The sequence below is a fragment of the Anthonomus grandis genome, chromosome 9 (assembly GCF_022605725.1).
Source record: "Anthonomus grandis grandis chromosome 9, icAntGran1.3, whole genome shotgun sequence".
Lineage (NCBI taxonomy): Eukaryota > Metazoa > Arthropoda > Insecta > Coleoptera > Curculionidae > Anthonomus > Anthonomus grandis.
In genome coordinates this window covers 9375414-9396560 of record NC_065554.1, presented here as the reverse complement: position 1 = coordinate 9396560, position 21147 = coordinate 9375414, and the positions used below count along the sequence as shown (strand labels likewise).

The window sequence follows — 21147 nt, the reverse complement described above, 5'->3', positions numbered from 1 at the left end:
AGCCAATAATTTTATTTTTCACATCATTATTTTTTAACATTTCAAGATTTTCTATCTATTCATCGATTTCTATTAACAATGTTATTTTATGACGTTCACTCGGAATCATATTGTTCTTTTTCTTATCCTTGTATGAATAAACATTTATATAATTTTAAAATGATGTTGATTTTAAAAAAAAAATATAATAAACGAGAAAACATTTAAGGATTTGTTTTCTTTATTAAGCACCTTCATACACTTCATAAACTTTCTCTAAAAAAGAATTACCCAATATACAAAGTGTGACTCTAAATTAACGTATAAGTTTGAACTTTTCTAAAACTCAATTCTTTAAAAAATATATGTTTTTTCAATAAAAAACCGATACTTCACAAATTGTTGCAGCTCAAAATATCGGCACTATCTTAAAATATAGTTATACATCTAATAGTAGGGTAAGAGTAAACTAAGGTAAGAATACTGTAGCGTTCTTACCGTTCATTAAGTGTGAATTAAAACAGTCGATGCACAAAAATATTCAACTGATTTATTTACATACTTACACTACTAAACACGATCAGTTGAGAATACAAGAAATATTTATTTAGACTGTATTTATTTACTACTGTTTATGTCAATTTAAATATGGCACCAACATTCCGACTTAACACGTTAACTGTCACAATACAATTTTTTTTTTACTCCACGAGCCAAAACCTATTTTTTATTTGTTTCACTTCCAAAATAATATAAAATGATGACCCAGAATTAATTACTTGTCAATAACTGTCAAAAATTGTGTTTTTTGAACACAACATAATTTTAACATGGATCAAGTGTGTTTCATAAGGCCTGGCTGACGAAAATTGCACAGTAGGCCACGTGAATCATACTTGATTCAAAACAAAACTAGCCTATCCTTGTTGTTTATAGTCATTTATGTGTGATCAGTCAAACAGTAAAGAACTAAAAACTTGTGTTTTGAAAAAAGTGTGTTTTGATATTTGTTTATTAGCGGTCTTTATTATTGACTAAGGTAAGATTTTATCGCAAATCTTGTTTTCCAAGCTAATTTTAGATTTTTTTTAAAAAGATGGATAGTTATAATAAAGAACAGCAGCGTCTTCAAAAGTTGATGAACGAGATATTTTCTGATGAAGAGCCCGATCCTTTCGGAGAATCCTCAGATGAATATGAACCTGATAGTTCGCCTTCATCATCTTCATGTAGTTCGGAAAATAGCAACGAGCCATTAGTAAAAAAGAAGAAAACAATAAACATGCGCACTTCATTAGGATTTCCAGATGTTGGTGGAGAAGGTTCCAGTACGCAACTTCTTAACAGAGCTGATGATCCACCATTTTCCCAAAACGTAAATAAAAATGACTCAATTTCGGAGACCATAGAGGCAGTTTCAGTTAGATAGTTCAGATGATGAGGAACTTGTTCCAAGATTGATGTGGCAAGAAGTGACTGGACAATACCTAAAGTACTTTCTAGTTGATATTCCTGAAAGTGATATTGTAAATCACTTATTTCAACGTATTGATAAGTCTCCTGTTTTTTTTTTCAAGCTGATGGTGGATGACAATGTTGTAAGTAACATTGTGACGAAAACTAATCGTTTCGCTGCGCAGAAAAAAGAATCAACACTTTTAAAATGGTTCTGTATAAATAAATGGAAAGATACTAATCCTGAAGAGATTATAACTTTTATCGGTCTTTAAATTTGGATGGGCTTACTTCGTGCACCTAAATTAACAGACTATTGGTCCAAAAAGAAAATTTATGTAACCCAAATTTCAAATGTGATGTCACGCAATAGGTTTGAGTTGTTGTTGGCAAATTGGCATTTTCAAGATAATGACAATGCTAATAGTTCTAATAGATTATACAAACTTGGACCCCTTTTGGACCAGCTGAAAGGGACTTTTCAAAAGTTCTATATTCCCAAAGAGCAAATATGCGTTGACGAAACGCTTGTCCCTTTTCATGGAAGGCTGGCTTTCATGCAATACATCAAGAATAAACGGCATAGGTTCGGCGTGAAGTTATACAAATTATGTCTTGAAGGAGGATATACTTATGATCTGAAAATATATTGTTGCAAGGAAAAAATAGATGGATCAAGCCTGCCAACTAACGTTATTATGAACCTTTGCGAACCACTTTTGGACTGTGGGCGGTGCATTTACGTAGATAACTACTACACAAGTATGGAGCTGGCTCACAAGTTACTAGAAAGAAAAACTCATTTAGTAGGTACGCTTAGAAAAAATCGTAAAAATAATCCAAAAGATCTCATAAAAAAAAGCTAAAGAAAGGCGAAGCATATAGTCAAGAGAGTAATACAGGAGTTGTAATTACAAAATGGCAAGACAAACGGGATGTCCTCCTGTTACTTTATCTACCAAGCATACTGGTCAAATGATCAAAGTACCAACACGGTGTAATGCGGATATAGAGAAGCCAGATGTCGTTGCTGACTATAATACATGTAAAGCTCTTATCGATTTATCGGACCAAATCAAAGCATATTCCTCATCTTTGAGAAAGGGAATTAAATGGTACCGAAAAATTGCAGTGGAATTGCTTTTGGGAGCGGCTATGGTAAATGCGAACATATTGTTTAGGGTAGAAACTGGACAAAAAATGACAATAACAGCATTTAGAGAAGAAGTTGCTACATCCCTTTTACATCTTTCCCAAGAAAACCAAAATGAGCGAAGAGATTCACAAATAAACGCAAATCGAGTGAAACATATTTTGGAAGACGTCGGTACTGCTAACCGGCGAAGATGCTGCTTTTGTTATTCCAAAATATCCTAAGAAAAGGGCAGGTCTGTGGCAGCTAAAAATTCTGCACAAACTAGATGGAAGTGCATTCAGTGCGATAAGTACTACTGCGTGACTTGTTTCACCGAGTGTCATGTCTGCTTAAAAGAATAATTATTTTTATGCTTTTAAGAACTGTGTACCTTATATACCTAATCTGTACTTTGAGCTTCTAAAATGTCTTTAATTTTTTCTAATAAAAATCTTCAAAACTAAATTTTGTTTTTGTTCGACAAAAATTAAAAAACCTTGCATTTAACGCCATTTATACAAAAATTTCGTGTGCTAATCATTATATTTTATACGCCAGGCCACGCTTTTTAAATTACGATTGATTTATATGGCTACTGAGAATCACCGGCGAGCTGCAGGCATAATTACAATAGTTTTCCTGTGAATCACGGCTGATTCACGTGGCATAAACTAATATGCTACCTGTGAGACACACTTGATTCACGTGGCAGTTAACGTGTTAAACTGGCCTTCTGAGGATTCATCTTCAGAGATGTCGTGCGGTGTACCCGTTTGCGTCGTATAATATCGTTACAATACAATAGCGATTTCGTTGATAAAAGTGTTTAAATTACAATTTTCAAATAGTACAAGATTCAAATAGAAACTCTTCTTTATTTTATATTTAGTACAGTAAATCTGTCAAATTTTTGACGAAAAATGACCTACACACTTTTTTTTGCGGAAATCGTTAAAAGAGCATACAAAAAGCCTAACTTGAAATTTGTGACCTTAACGCGTACCGGGTTTTGAAAAAACTCAAAAGTTTTTTGGATTTCATTTATCTCGGGAATGGTAAGTTTTTGGAAAATTTTGTAAGGACAAAAAATGTCGGGGACATCATTTTCTACAACTATTCTCCTTGAATCCATTTGCTGCAATGAAAATTACAAAAAGTAGATGGCGCCAAAGTACCCAAAAAAGTTTTTTCGCTTTTTGGGATAGAAAACATTTATTTATTGCAACATTGTCAATGAAAAAGTTGTTCTAAAGTTGTTGTTAAAAACCGTTCCCTAGTTATAGCGTGTACAATTACGACCATTTTGCTTTGTATGATAAAATCAAGTTTTTTCATACTCAAAATATTTAAAATGATCTTCCATATTTACAATAAGAAAAAATATTTTCAATTGCAAAATTATAAATTACTGTACAACAAGAGTACGAGACTTCCCGACAATGTATTAGCGGTTGTGCATAATCTATTTTTAATATTTATAATATGTATAATTTTGTTATATAGAAAATTATTTTTTACCGTACGTGATTGGTTCGGAAATGTGCACAGGATGTTGATATATTGATATATTCAGTGACTTTAATGAAAACAGTTGAATTTTTTAATAGAAAGACAAATATTTTTTAAAATTGAAAGTGTTTCCATTTATCGTATGCGGCTATGACATATGTTTCGTAGTTTTTTAATCACTTTTTTTATCGTTCCTCTTCTTTTGCTTTCGAATCTTCTTTTTTGATGGTTGATTGGAAAATGTTTCTGTTCCACTGTTGATCCTTTATCAGTATTATCTGACATTTCGTTTAAGCTGCTGGTTGTTGAAGGCCAATGCATAACTTCAGATGGAAAGTCAAGATCAATGTCTTCGATGATGTCAATTTCAAGATCGACAACCGGGATGTTACTACAATTATCTCCATCACAGTGCTTGCAAGCAATAGAGCGTGTGAGTCCTGCTTTTCTGCACCCACATGCCGCTCCACAATTATTCGTTTTGCAGCTGCAGGTGATGAGTTTCATTAGGTTCTCAGATGCTGGTTCAAGCTCGGTTTTTATCGGTTCCAAGCCACGTTCCGTTTTTTCCATCCCCACTCAGTAGGATCCATATCATTTCCAAGCTAAGTTTGAACCTGATGAAAAGCTCGTAGACTGTGATACTTCGCTGCATTTGGAGAAGGTGGTAGGCATGTAAGATTTACTTTGGTTTTTGTGGCACACTGAGTGAATCACTGCTATTGACTCCGCTGTATAAACATGTGAATATTACTTGACCAGCTGCATCAACGGTGTTCGCAAAGCTTAATTTGTCATAAAAAATGTTTGAAGTTGATTGCAACTTTTCACTGCTTTTGAAGAGATCCACCAATTTCTGTTTCCCTTGAAAATAAGGGGCAGAAGTCGTATCGCATCCGCTGAAAGCGTGAAGTAGAAGCACATAAGGTTGTAATGATGGATATTTGAAAGACTGCTAAGAGTAGATATGCTCCGCAGTTTTCCCGTGACGAGGTTTTTTGAAGTAGATTTGGGAACCGACAATCAATACAAGAATGTCGATGTCTTCCCCAATGACGATTGTCGTGTCATACTGACAAGATAGTTCAAGAGCTGTCCCGACGATCAAACAATCGGCATCTTCGAAAGCTTGTCGAACTGTAAAACCAACATCCTCAAATGCAGCTCGGAGATAGTTTACCAAACGGTCCTTGTTGCTGTCATTCGACAAAAACGTGTCCTGTGCAATTGTTAAGACAGTGTCTCGCTGAAATTCAACTGATGGAGAATTGTATCTGACTGACCGGCGTTGCCTTTCAGCAGATTTAGTGCCACCGTCATTTACATCGTAAGGATAACCATCAAATACTAGTACAACTTCACCATCAGAATAATGTTTTTGCAGATATTTGACGTATTGCCCACAAATGTTCTGGATTGAAGAATTTTTGTGCCATTTTACTTTATGCAGAAGAAAACCACCATCTAGAACATTTAGACGACGTTGACCAACAGGCACATCAGAATCCGATGGGATGAAAGCATCATAAAACGAAGGGCTTTTTTAGGTACTTTGGCGCATCTATTTTTTTTTCGCGAAACTACTTCCTAAATCGCTACCTCTATGATAAGATCTACGAATAAAATCAGACCCTACAAAATTGCTGGAAAATTCGGCAAAGATAGAAAAAAATTCCCCCAACCTGCAGCTAAATTGTTGGAAAATTCTGCAAAACTGAAACAAAACTCTGCCACACTCACCGATTTACTAATTAGATTAAAACTAAGCTTAAGGAAAAGCTAAAAGAGAATTCTGCCAGTTTGAAAGAAAAGATTTTGGAAAAAAAACCATAATGAAAAATTAATCAAAAGAAGAAATTCTAGAAGAAGCTTGTTCAATGGAAAAGTGTTTTTTTAGTTGATGGAGGAGAGGATCCAGGAAATTAAATTAATAAAAACGGCATCGCAACATTTGACAATTTCAATGGGCTGTCCTATAGACCTTCAAAAGTGGACAAGTCCAAAGTCTGTGACAATATGGAATCCGTAAAGCTAATTCGTTGGTTCTCAGGGAGAAGGTGGCTGCCCTTAAGAGAAGATGCAGCTCCCTTTACGAAGTCTACGACCACCTAATGAGGCATTTAGAGATGCATTACGACCAGTCACACCAAGAATATGTCTACCACACACAGTTGAAAAATCGGTGCCATCAGAAGTCAAATGAGCCATTTTAAGAATTTGAAGCAGATATTGCATGATTGGTTCCACTGCTATATATGGGTATCCAGAAAAAGATCATAGAATACTTGGCAGTTTAAGCGTTTCTAGTTGTTCTTAGATAGATGGTGAAATGAGGCAGGCCTTACTACTAGCACATTCACCTAACAGAAAAGCTTCATCCATTTTCTCAAAGAGAACAGGTACAACATAAACAAACGAAGAAAAAAAACCAAAACACGGTCTCACAAACATTTATTATCGACAACGATTCGTTGTTGGTTGTTTTTCTTCGTTTGTTTACATTCACCTAAGCTAGTAGATGCACTAACACAGACTTTTTAATTTGAAGATGTCAAGAATATGAACAAAGATCAGGCTCATATATGGCAAGTGATTCCAGGAGAGGACAATTTGAGGAATAGTCAAATAGGTCATTAGAATGGTTCATGGAGAATGCAGTCCTTAGGACTGGTTGGAGTGCTAGGAATAAAGGTACTGCCATAAACCTCTACAGGTTGCCTTGCCATAGTACTTTGGTCTATACAGAAACTCCAACCTTCCAATCATAAATTCACAAAATATGATTGGAAATTGTTCAACTTCATGGCAGAGATATCTTAGGGAGTACAAGCTAGAAGAATTAGTAAGTTAGACCATAGTATATTAGAATACACTACTGTATTTAAAGGAACCAAGACAACTTACTGACCTGACATATGTTATGTTAAATTTATCTAGGAATCTCTACTTGAAGATCCTGTCACTGCTATGAAAGACTTAGATGGTAATTTTTATTTAAAGAAATTGAATAACAATACAGTTTTATACTGAAATTACTAATGGTGGTATGCATAATCTCAAGGTTAGTTGATGCTAGGTTTGATAAAAATTCAAAAGTAGCTTTATTATCATTAACAAAGTTGTTGACGAATACATTCTGAACCTAAGGCATATTCAAAAGTGAGTATTAGTAATTTAATTAAATGTATCAATATGACTGGCAAGAAGTTAGGTCTATAAAAAAATATATACAAATTATGAATCCCACTACAAAATTGATTAAAGCAATAAAGAAGAGCCAACAACAATTATCAGGTCAGATCATCACTAAAAATAAATAGTCCTCAAGAGTATTTACAGATAGATAGATATTTACCAACATTAATGGTGATTAAATATTCTCTTACCCATATGAGTACAAACATTTTTAACCTGCTCAGTTTGTGGAATAGGTAACCAGAGGCTGTAAGTCAGCTGTGTCCCATAAGAATTACATTTAATAATTTCATGCTTGTGTTTTTAAAAAACCATAGTAGCTGTTTGTAAAATGTATAAAGAACAGTGTTAAACTCTTATACCTAAAGAAAAGAGGACGATAAGACTCATGATTACTTGCTTTAGAAAGGGCTTGGATTGCTCTTTTCTCTATTAAAAAAGTAAGTATCAAGCATATGAGCCCCAAAAATCATATAATATAGATGGGATTATACTAGTGCATAATATCCATTTTTTATGGAATGCATATTATGAAAAAAGTGTTGAAGAACAGATTGTTTGCATCACACCAATCCTTAATCTTTACCAAGTCAGATTCTATCTTTACCTTCAGTTGCTCATCTGCAAACATTGTCACTTTTCCTTTCACAGCTGGTACAGGCAGGTCATTGATCTACAACAGAAATAATAGCAGTCCATGGACAGAGCCCTGTGAGACTCCACAAGAAATTTGCTGTTCATCTGAATAACATCCATTAAAATTCACTTTCTGAACATGACATGATACATATGATCTAAACCAGCCCAAGGAAGAGCTTCTAAACCCATATTTCTTCAGCTTCTGCAACAGTATTCTGTGATCCATACAATCAAATGCCTTTGATGTGTCACAGAACATTGCTGCCACAACTTTACCACAGTTGAGTATGCTATAGAGCTCAAGCAAATTGAAAATGGCATTGCCTGTGCTTTTGTTTTCTTGAAATCTGAATATTCCGGGATTCAGAATATTGTATTTATTAATTTTTTTCAATTCATTTATTGACCTTGTGCTGAGCACATTTGGTCATGAACAGTGTCTATAAATTTTTTTTGTATAAATAAATCAGAGAGGCACAAATGACCATGCCAAGTCTGGAACTCGAACCCAGTGCCACATGACTGCTAAGCAGGTGTAGAACCTACTGCGCCGCCGGGGCTTGCTTAAATTTATTTGAAAACAAGATCATTCTTCTCTTCACCAGCCTCTTAATAATTTTAGATAGTGTGTTCTATCCACCGTTCTGATGAGGTACAATTCTGTTCTTTTAATGCAAAAGGAAATATGTTTATCACAAATGATGCATTTAGTGATTCTACAAGTGCCCTCAATGGGATAGGCTGAAAAAATTCATAATGAAAGTTGATACCATCCTGAAGAACTTTTATCTTTTATTTTTTTTAATTATGTCCCTTATCTTCAAAATGTTAGTTGGATTAAGGAAAAAGAATTCTTTATGGTAATATTCTTCATAAAATCTTCAGCCTTGAATTTGCTAGAAATGGTGCTTGTTAGATTAGTTATATACCTCAGTAGTGTAGTCTCCCTTCAGGTCATAGAAGTCAAGATTCAAAGCCATATGGAACCTACTGAGGCAGCATTTAACATATTTTACTGACCTCATTTTCTCCTTGAAATCTTTGGCTGTCATAAACTAAAGACAATATAGCCCCTGTAATTTTTTTAAATGATCATAAGGCTTATCCACAACCGACACCCTGGAGGTACTCAGGACACGGGATACCAAGCAAAAATATATTTGTAATTTTTTTAATCTTATGTGACACAGTTTCTATTAATTTAAAAAATACTCAAAACATAAAGAAATTAAATTATATATTTTGAATTTACTGCACATTGGATTCGGAATTGAAATAAAATAAATATTTCGCTAACAGTCACTCAAAATATACATATAAACTCTATAGATATAGAAGTGGAGTATGTCCCTACCGTCCATCAACGTGAAGATGAGAAAATCAGCTGTCTTTGACAGTGTTGACTCACAGCAGTGACACACTGATATTTCTTTGGTTGCTACAAAATTGCTCTTACTTCTTAGTTTTGTCAGTTTTTTGTAACATTAAAAATATAGACCATACTAAAAGTTCTTAACAATTTTTAATATTCAATAACAATTAACAATAATATAAGATGAAATTTAGGCTATTTATAAAGTTGCACAAGCAAATTTGAAATTCCTAACATTTGACTATGTAGTGACATTGACGTTTCCCAACTTGGCAACCTTGTGGAAATAATATCAGCTGATTGTTTTGATGCTCCGTTATTCCGTTTGTAAACTACAATTTTTAATCTGTTTTTTTGCAATTTAATTCTTGTTTTTAGATATTTTCAGTGGTTTTACAATTTCAACTGTGCCAAATACTGGTAAGTGAACATTACTGAGTTAAGGCATATATATTTTATTAGAGTTACTGCGCGATTTCGAATAAATAATTGAATTCATTTCATCGGTGTTTGCACAAAAGTGCTGATTAGATATTATGTAGGATATACAAGTACTGTAAGCTCTTTTATGAAGATGTGGTTTGTATAAGTTTCTTGTTCTCTATGAAGATATCTCATCAACATTTACAAAGAATTTTAAGGCTACATAATTTATTAAAACCAATGTGGGATATATTATTACAATTATTGGATAAGAGCATCATCGTATAAGTTGCTAGATGTTCACATAATAATCCAAAATAAAATAATGTTATATTACCAAATTTACAACGTAAACAAACGCCATATTAACCCTATTTTGCAATTCTGTCATCCTAGTCCCATTCTGTTTTGTTGTGGGAGGGAAAGTTTTTACCGACGTTGCCAATTCATCATGATCTCTTTTCTCACTTCACGTACGCCAAGTCAAATCTAGCATATTAAAAAAAGGTCATTTATAAACATAAAGACCAATTTTTGTCATGATTTCATATTTGTATATGTTTTGTATAATGCTGTGCAATGTATAGTAGTCAGTAAGTCGAGTTGTTAAGCCTGTCATACCTATATTAGAACTGGCATAAAGCTGGCTCAAAATGAAACAAAAGTCTTTTAATGTAAATGTGAAAGTTGCAACTTTTATAGTCTTAATTCATCCTCAAGACACTACAAGAAATTCAAATAATTCATTTGAATTTATCTATATAATTTTAAATTGTTAGACATGTACAATATACACTATCGGACAAAAGTAGAGCAACACTTCCAGAAATATTTGCAAATACCGATTTTAAAATTATAAGTGCATGATAATGTATACAAATCCACTAAGTTTTAAAACTACAAAGTAGGCTATGATTATCAATGTCAACAAAAATTTTCGCAATTAAAACAAATGATTTTATTTTGACATTTAAGTTTAAATGCTTTATAGTAACGCGTCAAAAGTAAAGCAACAATTTAAATAATTTGTTGAAAAGAAGGGTTTTAAAAGTAAAGGGATAAAATAATTGTGTAAGGTGATTTTTATGTTTTTTTGAATATTTCTGTGTAAGATTAATCATGCCAAGAGGAATTCCAATTTCAAAAGACTTGAAGCAAAGAGTTGTGAATGGATTCATGGAAGGTAACAAACAAGCCGATATTTGAAGACAGTTTGAGTTACCCCGGTACACTGTGTCCAAAATAATATCATCGTATAATGAAAGGGGACAATTCGAAAAGTTGCCAAAATCGGGAAGGCCAAGGAAAACATCAGTAACGACACTGACAGACGCATCAAAAGGATTTCCCAAAATGATCCTTGGAAGTCCGTACCTCGAATTATTGCCGAAATTCCAGAAATTACGGTTGGTATATGAACAGTACAAAGAAGGTTAGTAGACGCAAAGTTGTTTAGTAGACGTCCAGCTAAAAAGCCGTTAGTTTTAATAAGAAATAGAGCAGCAAGGTTGGCGTTTTCACGCCGGCATTTAAACTGGACCGTCAATGACTGGAAAAAAGTTCTATTCAGTGATGAAACGCGCTACAAAATATTTAATTCTGATGTAATGAGGCGTGTGAGGCGACCAATCAATACAAGGTTTAATCCTAAATATGTAACACCTACAATTAAGCATGGCAAAGGTAGTGTATTTTTATGGGGTTGTTTTTCATGGAATAGGGTAGGCCCTATGCGCTTTATTAATGATACGATGGACCGATTTGTTTATAGGGATATTATGCAGAATGTTATGCTTCCTTATGCAGAATGGGAAATGCCATTGCGTTTTATTTTTCAACAGGACAACGATCCAAAACATTCTTCACAAGTTGTTCAACAGTAGTTTCGGGAAAATAATGTTTGTGTTTTACAGTGGCCAGCACAATCCCCAGATCTTAACCCCATTGAGAATCTCTGGGAAGAAGTAGAACGTCGTATTCGTATCCAAATGTTTCCAAATAAACAATCCTTAATAAATAAAATTAGTCAAAATAAGTTTGGACAAGTCTTCCCGAAAATGTAATTCACAAGTTGATTGCTTCAATGCCGCGCCGTTATCAGCAACTAATTAATAATAATGGATATTCTATCAATTACTAATGTATTACTTTCAATTGTTTTTGTTGTTAAATATGTCAAATATTTTTTGTTGAACTAAAGTAAAATAAAATACTGTTAAATAAAATAATCATTAATATTTACCGTTCTTAAAATGATTAAAAGTACACCAAAATGTACTGAAACTTTCAGTGTAAGGATAGTGTGACATTAAGCTTAGCGAAAAATCACAACCCAATTATTTTTTTTCATTCAAACATGAATAAAATTAAACTTTGTTGCTCTACTTTTGTCCGATAGTGTACATGCACAATAAAATATGTAACTATTATGTCTGCTAAACATTTAAATAAAAAAAAACTAAAACTCTCTAAAAATTAACTCTCTTACCTAAATGATAGCTTTTTTAGTAGAAATTGCATGTAGTTTTTAATAATACATGTTATCGCAGTGACTAGAACTATCAATATATTTCAAAACAACATAGATATATTTGGCTCTTGCTATATAAAATACACATCAGATTTCATATAAATTCCAGGTTTAAGGGACTTTAAATTGCGTGCAAAAAGGTCAAGATCAAACTTATTTCACGTTTTCATCATTTTTGTTTGTGGTGAGAAGAAACTAATTAGCATCATGAAAGAGTATACAAAACATAGAGATCTGTGACCAAATATGAAAGTTGTTGTATATAATGCATTAATATTGGTCTAAATCACAAAGAAATACTTTTTGTAATGTCTCAATTGTTTTCATATGGAAGTCATAAAAGGGAGACCACATTACTAAGTCATATTCAAGTCCAAAGCAAACCAAACACCAAACCCAAGGTTGTTCGTACCATCATTAGTAATTTTATTATTAAATGGCTTTTTAATTTTTCTTTATTATTTATTTTATTTTTATTTATTTTTAGCAATACAGCCCAACAGTATAAACTATATTTTAACAATTTATAGCTACAATCTTAAGCTTCCTATATAAAAATAAGCAACCACAAATTATTAACCCCAAACAAAATAAATACCCTTATACCTAAATCTCAAAGAGAGAAAAAAAAACATAAACAATACAAACAGCAAAGTTAATTGGATAATCCCAAAAACACTCTTACAACTTCAGCACCAGAGCATACAAATAAATCACAATATTGTGAGACTCTATTAGCGTTATTTAACATTACATACAGGGATAAATATAAGAGTATATTCGTATTTGCCTTGGTACAGTAAAAGGTTTTAGTATTCCTAGAATTTGTTTGTATGTTGGTATTTAATTTTCTTAAATAATAAATTTTCCCCCAATAACACTCTCAAGTCCTTCACAGCTGTCACTGACTCTAGAACAATGCCACTAATCAAGTAGTGGTTTCTTGATTAATTTAAAGAACAACAAATCAAATACAAACTTAAGTTCTAAACTACTGACCAGAAGAAAATACCAATTTTTATTGGGTTGATGTCAACCATTGAAAAAACAGGTGGAAGAATTTTGTAAGCATGGCTACTAATAAATTTCTAAAACTAAGAATTTTATTGATGGTTAGACCAAGAAACTTACCACCTTAAAAATTCTTAACAGGATTACCACTAGTTATAGGCATGTCCCAAGCTACATATTATTAAAGGAGATTTATTTTGTTTTCTAAAAATTTAGTAACAATAGATTGGGGTCATCAGAGAAATGAGTCAACTTACCCTGAATATCAAGAAAAGCATTTATATAAAGCATAAAGAACTATAAGTATATTAAGAACCATTATTTTCCTTTAAATTTTTTCAATATGACAACATATTGAAAAAAGAAAATTGAAATTTGTCATATGATATATGACTACAAATTCTTTTAGTTATTTGTTATTATATTGAGGAACAGCTTATAAATAAAATTACAAAATGAAGGTCACTATCAATCTTTACTTGATTAATTAAAGTACAACTTAATAGATTTTCTCTTTTTAAGGGCTTTCCAGAAGCGAAGCTTTCTCCTTAAATAAGTTCATTGCTTCAAATAAAAATACCTTTCTTTTATTTAATTTTGGAAATTTGCACCAAGTTCAAAGTCTCCTTTAACAAATGACATTTGGCTTTATCAATGAGTAAGAACTCTTTAAAAAAGTAAGACTTTAAGAGAAAAAAACCATAGACCATATCAAATGAAGGGTACAGGCAAAGAGGTGTTATGTCAGTTTTTACAGAAAATGAGATTTTGGCGCCATATGATAGCCAGCAAGCTAAACTACTATTCTATAAATCAATCACGACTAAGAACGTGCTTAGTCAGGTATAACAACATATTTTAATATCTCTAGTCAGGCTAAAACGTGGTAAGTCCGCGCGGTCCCGGCGAAAAAAGTGCTATGTCAAGTTTTACTCGTGGTCTGATGCAATCGAATTAATACCGGCATGTTTAGTAAACAAACGGCTTTTATTCAGTGCACATGTGTTTATTAAAAACTTTACGTTATGGAGGTAATTGACGGTGAAATCGGTGATAATGACATTCCGACTAAAGAAACAAATAGTAAAAAAAGAAAGAAATATGGAAAATTAAGTGCCGTAAATAAGTTAATAAATTTGAGGAGCCATACTATAGGTGAAGACTGTAGGCGTAAAAGATTAAAATGTTTTGAGCGTGTACCAGAAGAGTCTCGTAAAAAAATCATTAAGAGTTTTAACCTACTTAACTCAGTTGATAAGCAAAATATATATTTGTGTGGTCTGATTACAACGTTGCCTATCAAACAACGAAGGCCCAGACAAGAACAACAAGATGCTTTTCTTCACGATGCTTCTTTCCGATACCGTGCGTAAGAAGTGTAAATAATATGCAGGGACATGCTGAAGATGTTGAAATATGTAAAAAGGGATTTATGTCTATACATGGAATAGGTCGAAGAAAGTTAGCAGTATTGCAGCAGTCATTGAAGCTAACAGGAGATGCACCAAAAGATCGTAGAGGTAAGCACACTAATCGCCCGCACAAGCTCTCTGTTGAAACACGAAATACGATAAAGAGTCATATTGGATCGTTTAGAGGTCGTAAAAGTCATTACAGCTTGCATGATTGGGCTAAATTATATCTACCAGAAGAACTTAATATCAAAAAAATGTTTAATATGTTCTGTGAAAAGTTTCCAAATGAACATGTGTCGCATGAAACTTATAGGACCATTTTTTCAACATATGCGTTCAACATATCCTTTGGATACCCTAGATGTGACACATGGAGTCAATGCGATGAATATTTAGCCAAGATTAAAAGTCTAGAAGCTGAAAGACTTAATTTATCGCAAACAGAAAATGTGACTTACCGTACATTAGAGGCAGATATAAACCAATTAAACATACAGAATAGGCTACACAAAACGAAAGCAGAACAATTTTACAAAACACGTAGCCAGAATTTGGTCTCCATGGAAGCAATCTGCATCGATTTTGCAAAAAACTTCCCGGTTCCGAATATTAGTACGAATGACGTATATTATAAGCGGCAGTTGTCCACGTATGCATTCAATATCCATGTTCTTTCTACATCACAAAGCATATTTTACATGTACCCTGAAACAGTTGAAAAAAAAGGCAGTGATGATTTTGTGTGAGATGACTTTGCTACATAATTTTCTACATAATTATCTTAATCCTGAAGTTCGTGAACTACAAATATTTTGTGACTCTGCGAGGGCAGATCAAGGATTATACTATGTTTCGACATTTGCACTATGTAGTACATGTAGAAAAAAAGCTGGATTTGATTAAGGTTACCTATCCAATAAGGGGTCATTCGAACACGGAGTGCGATAAGGACTTTGGATTAATAAACCAAAAAACACGAGTGGAACTCCCAGAACAATGGCAAGAAGTATTCCGCATGGTAAGAAAGAAACCATCTCCTTTTCAAGTGGTAAACGTTAACCAAACGTACTTCAGATACTGGACAACATTCTTTAAAGAACGTTATAGAAGAACATGTCTGTTTCTTTCCAGGCCTATTAGGGAAATGAAAATAGAAAAGGAAAATCCAAGGATGAACTTCACCGAGATAGCTACAATGGTTCTTGGGAAACTACTGCTATCACTGATCCCAAATGTAAAACTAAAATAAAGTTAGAAGCCAACGAATTTGAACTGCCAGATCACTTATATAAAGGTAAGATAAACATTTTAACTGTTAGAACATCCTTGTGACAGCGGAAATTTTCTTTTAGAGCCTATACCCATAAGTAAGGAAAAATGGAAAAATCTCCAAGAGCTAAAGATATTTTGTGGCTCAGCTGCTCAAGACTACTATAACCATCTGCCTCATTCATAGAAGAAAAACGGACAACGTTAACTTTAAGCGTTTTGATTACTACGGTAAGCTTGACCAGCTCTTCGGTCATGATTTTGGTCTAATTTATTTTTTTTTTGGTTCTAGGATAAATAAAACACTCAGCATCTGAAGAACCTTGCCAGATCGCCTTTTAAAAAATAAAACGGTTATACTTTTTGTTCATATAGATTTTAAGTTTTACTATTACAATATCAAGTTTAGTGTAGTGTGTGTTATAGTAGTATAGTGTAGTTGCTTGACAAAACACCTTCTTTCTCTTTAATAATTGCAATTTTTTTAAAAAATGTTCTTTTACATTTTTTGAATTTGCTTTGTGACTTTTTATATTTCTCTCTAGAGGGTAATACCCCAATACATTATTAAAACAATTTATCACCTTTTATATTTTCCCAATAAACAAACACCATAGAGTATTAACATTTGAAGCCGTTTTTCTCAAAACTAATTTTTTTGACATAGCACCTTCTTTGCCTGTACCCTTCAAATGTAATATTCAAGGCAATCAGTAAACCTTTCTATGTTTTATACCATTTTCGGAGTTTTCTTGAGATTGTCTTTTTCCGGCAGATTATTTGACCTTTCAACAAGTCTAGAGTTGAAGTATCAGAAAGATTAAAATTAAAATGCCAAAGTCAGCGAATTAAAATTTGTTGTGAAAAATACAAACAAGACTGTTGTCTAATAAAAAGAACTATAAAACGGCGCATATTAAAATAAATGTTTTGTATACGCCTTTCTTTCCAGCTACCTTTGTTGCTTATTGTATTGATTTAGGACGCTAAATTATCTAAATGAAAATTACACATATTGCTCTCGTTTGAATTTTGAATAAAATACCAATGTTGTACAAGACATGTGTTAGATCAGCTGATTTTAATGAGGTTAAAAGATCAATTTATGCGGAACTACAGCCAAGCCATTTGTCCATACGAGTATAGAGCTTTAAAGGTTAAATATTTTAAAAAGCAAGCTGTAATAATAAGAAGCATGAGAGCTATTCAATTTACCCATAATATGGGAAAGATTGTTAATAAACCGGCCAAAGCTTATCAGCAATCCTTATTTTCTATCGCAAGCAATCTATTAACGTCTGATTGAGAAGTACTTTATATTATAAAAACGTATTTCTAATCCTAGAGCAATATTTGTGAACCAATGGTTTTGAGCCTTTAATATCCGTTTCAGTGTCATAAATTAGCCTGCTTGCCTTACCCATGTATATCCATATTCCATGTGTCTGTGAACTGAAATATTGAACTCAGCAACGCCGCGTCCGTTCTCTGCTTTTCTTACACCCAAAAATTTTATGATTTCGTACAGTACCTTGCTTCCTTAATATAAAAACACAACCGAATAACATGTTAAAAGTATCCAGTCCTATAAACTATATAAAAGATTAAGGAAAAATGCATTCTGGTGTTTCAAGAATTTAGAATTTGTGCCAAAAATTCCAGAAAACTGGATTAGCTACGGATTCCTTCGGCATGCTCGTAGAAATCGTTCGCAATGTTTTGTCTTCGAAGTGGACTGTATTTCTTGTAACTTGCTCTTGTTTACGCAAATTAAAACCGGTAGTTAGAATAAAAATAGTATTTATTAACTACATACAAAATTGGTAATTCGGTTTAGTAACAGCGTAAATTAAAATTAAAAAGAACTCGATTTGCTTGACGCGAGTCTTGATTGTCTTTTTTGACGCGCCGCGATGTCACGGAACATGAAGCAGCAGTAGCCATGGAAACTTGCGCGGTGCGGCGTCGCCGTGTTTAACAGGGAATACTATGTTTCACAATTTTATTCAGTTTTCAATAGTTTTTGCACAAAGTTGTTATATTTCACTGGCATGAACATGGCCCCGGCCTTGAAAGGACTACACTTTCAAATCACTTAAAGGCAAAGGACATATCTTCTGGAAACTCCTTTTGATGCATCCGGTACTCGTATGAATAGAAGCGATGCGAGAGATTCCATCTGCACCAGGATGAAGCTGAACTATTCGTCCCAATTTCCAGGCAGTCGGCGGAGCTTGATCATCTTTGATTAATACTAGGGAACCAATAGACAATTGACCTTGGCTGACCTTCCACTTCTGCCTTTGTTGTAACTCGGATAAGTAGTCCTGTTGCCAACGTCGCCAGAAATGCTGGCAGATCCTCTGCACCAATTGAAATCTGGACAGTCGATTTAGCTTAACGTCGTCAAGGTTCTCGTCAGGAGCGGCAGTCAAAGGTCTTCCGATGAGGAAATGAGCAGGGGTTAACGGGACTAGGTCGTTAGGTTCAGATGAGAGGGGACAAAGAGGGCGAGAGTTTAAGATGGCCTCGATTTGTGACAATGTAGTAGAAAACTCTTCAAAGGTAAGATGAGCATTTGCAAGGACACGTTTCAAATGATGTTTAACGCTCTTAACCCCACTCTCCCATAAACCCCCCATGTGCGGTGAGTATGGACAGATAAATTGCCAGTCTATTCCTTCACTCACAGCGGTACCCTTCAATTCATGTTGGTGCGATTTTAGAAAATCCTTAAGTTCGCGGTGTGCTCCCACAAAGGTTGTGCCGTTGTCACTTACTATTTTAGAGGGCTTTCCTCTTCGCGAAATAAAACGCCTAAGGGCCAAAATAAAAGAACTGGAAGTTAAACTAGAAACCAATTCGAGGTGCAATGCCTTTGTAGTAAAGCACACGAAAACTGAGATGTAACACTTCTCTAACTTGCCAGATCGAGACCTTCCAAATCCTGATCTCACCAAAAACGGACCAGCATAGTCAAGTCCAGTTACAAGAAAGGGTGGCGAAGGAACAGTGCGATCGCGTGGTAAATTAGCCATAATTGGTTGAACAAAATCAGGTTTGAATCTAAAACATCTAATACAACGTTTAACAGTACTTCTAGCTAGGTTACGTCCCGAAATTGGCCAAAATTCGTCTCTTATTGATGACAGCAAAGCTTGAGGTCCAACGTGAAGTAACTTAAGGTGTTGATAAGCAAAAAATAACTTAGTAAACGGATGACTGGAGTGTAAAAGTATTGGATGTTTTTTATCTGGTAAAAAATTAGAAAATTCTAATCGACCCCCAACCCGAATAATTTTATCTGAATCTAGAAATGGTGTTAAATTGAGAATTTTACTCTTGCTATCGATAGAACGCTTTTCAATAAGACATGAAAATTCGTATGGAAATGACTGTCTTTGCGCTACTTTAATTAAATATTTCTTTGCTAGGTTTATTTCTTGAATAAGAAGCGGACCCTGAATTCTATCAGAAATTGGTTTTAAACAATTATTTTTAAATCGCAAAATGTAAGCTGTAACGTGAATCAAACGAGAAAATTGTGAAAATCGCTCGAAAGGAAATTCTTCAATTTTAATTGTTGGCAGAACTGTGGTTGAAAATGGTTTCAACTCCGGAACGGTATCCAATTTCGATAAAGATGTAGGCCATTCAGCAGAAGGTGCCTTTAGAAACTTGGGTCCATACCACCACATATCCATTTCTAGAATTTGATTGGGATATAATCCTCTGGATAAGTGATCGGCAGGATTTTCTTGAGTGGGCACATGTCTCCAGTCTTGATCATTGGTGAGATTTTGAATTATCGCTATACGAGTGCCTACAAATGTCTTTAAAAGATTTGCACTAGTTTTGATCCAGGCTAAAACTATTGAAGAATCGGACCAATAAACAAATTTATCGATTTTTATGGTTAAAGACGTCGTGACCTTTTTTACTAGACGAGCAAGCAACAATGCCGCACATAATTCCAATCTGGGAATGGTAAGAGTCTTGATAGGTGCAACCTTGGATTTTGAGCATAAAAGATTTACAAAAACTTGGTTATTTTTATCTATGCTACGTACATATAGACATGCTCCATAGGCTCGCTCAGAGGCGTCAGCAAAGCCATGTAACTCGATTAACTGAGGCTCCTGGCACACTACATGTCGTTCAATGGTTAATTGATTTAAAAAAGGTAACTCGTTCTTGAATTTCGCCCACTGGCTGGATAGATCTACTGGAAGAGTTTCATCCCAAGGCAGCTTCTCAGACCACAATTTTTGCATGAAGATCTTAGCAAGAATGGTACAGGGACTTAGCATTCCTAACGGATCGAAAATGCGAGCTGTAAGGGACAATACTGATCTTTTCGTATCAGTTTTATAATTGTTTATATCAATACAAAATGCCAACTGGTCATTATAGCAGGACCAAGTTAAACCTAGAGTTTTCGTAGTCTCATGTGGGCCAAATGTCAAAATGCCGCATGACTTGTCCTCAGTTTCAATTCCATCGAGCACCCTTGGATCATTGGAATACCACTTGCGCAGCTCGAAACAGCCACTTCTTAAAATACGTGTTATTTCTCGACAAATATAGCGCGCATGCTCAATGGACTCTGAGCTGAAAAGAAGATCATCAACGTAAAATGATCGCCTAATGACATTAGCAACCTCAGGAAGGGAGTCAGCACATTCGTTGGCTAACTGGAATAAGCAACGAATAGCTAAATAACTTGCACTTGCTTGTCCATAGGTTACTGTATTTAGCATGTATGCCTTAAGTTGTTCCGTAGGGTTTTCTCGCCATAGTATTTGCTGAAGCTTTCTTTGCTCGGGATTTATCAGCACTTGTCTGTACATCATTTTGCAGTCAGCAGAAATGACGTAACGCTTTTCGCGGAATCTCAATAACATTGACAAAAGGTCGTCTTGTAAAACTGGACCTATAAATTGAATATTATTAAGAGATATTCCGTTGCTAGAGGGTGAACTGGCATTGAACACAACGCGAAGTTTTGTTGTCAAACTATCTTGTCGTAGAACTCCATGATGAGGCATGAAATATTGTACCCCACCAGGCACATAACTAGAATCAGCAATGGTCATGTGATTTAAAGATAGATACTCTTGCATAAAGTTGATATATTGTACTCTTAACGACTCGTTTTTCAGCAATCTTTTCTCGAGATTATAAAACATTTTCTCAGCTTGCGAACGGGATTCAC

General features: G+C 34.2%; 1 long non-coding RNA gene across 1 annotated transcript; it reads left to right on the top strand.

The window, feature by feature from the left end:
- Positions 1–13806: 13806 nt before the first annotated feature.
- Positions 13807–16416, top strand: LOC126740211 (uncharacterized). Its single transcript, XR_007661813.1, has 3 exons — positions 13807–15957; positions 16016–16163; positions 16225–16416. It is a non-coding gene; the product is annotated as an uncharacterized LOC126740211 (long non-coding RNA).
- The last annotated feature ends 4731 nt before the right edge of the window (positions 16417–21147 follow it).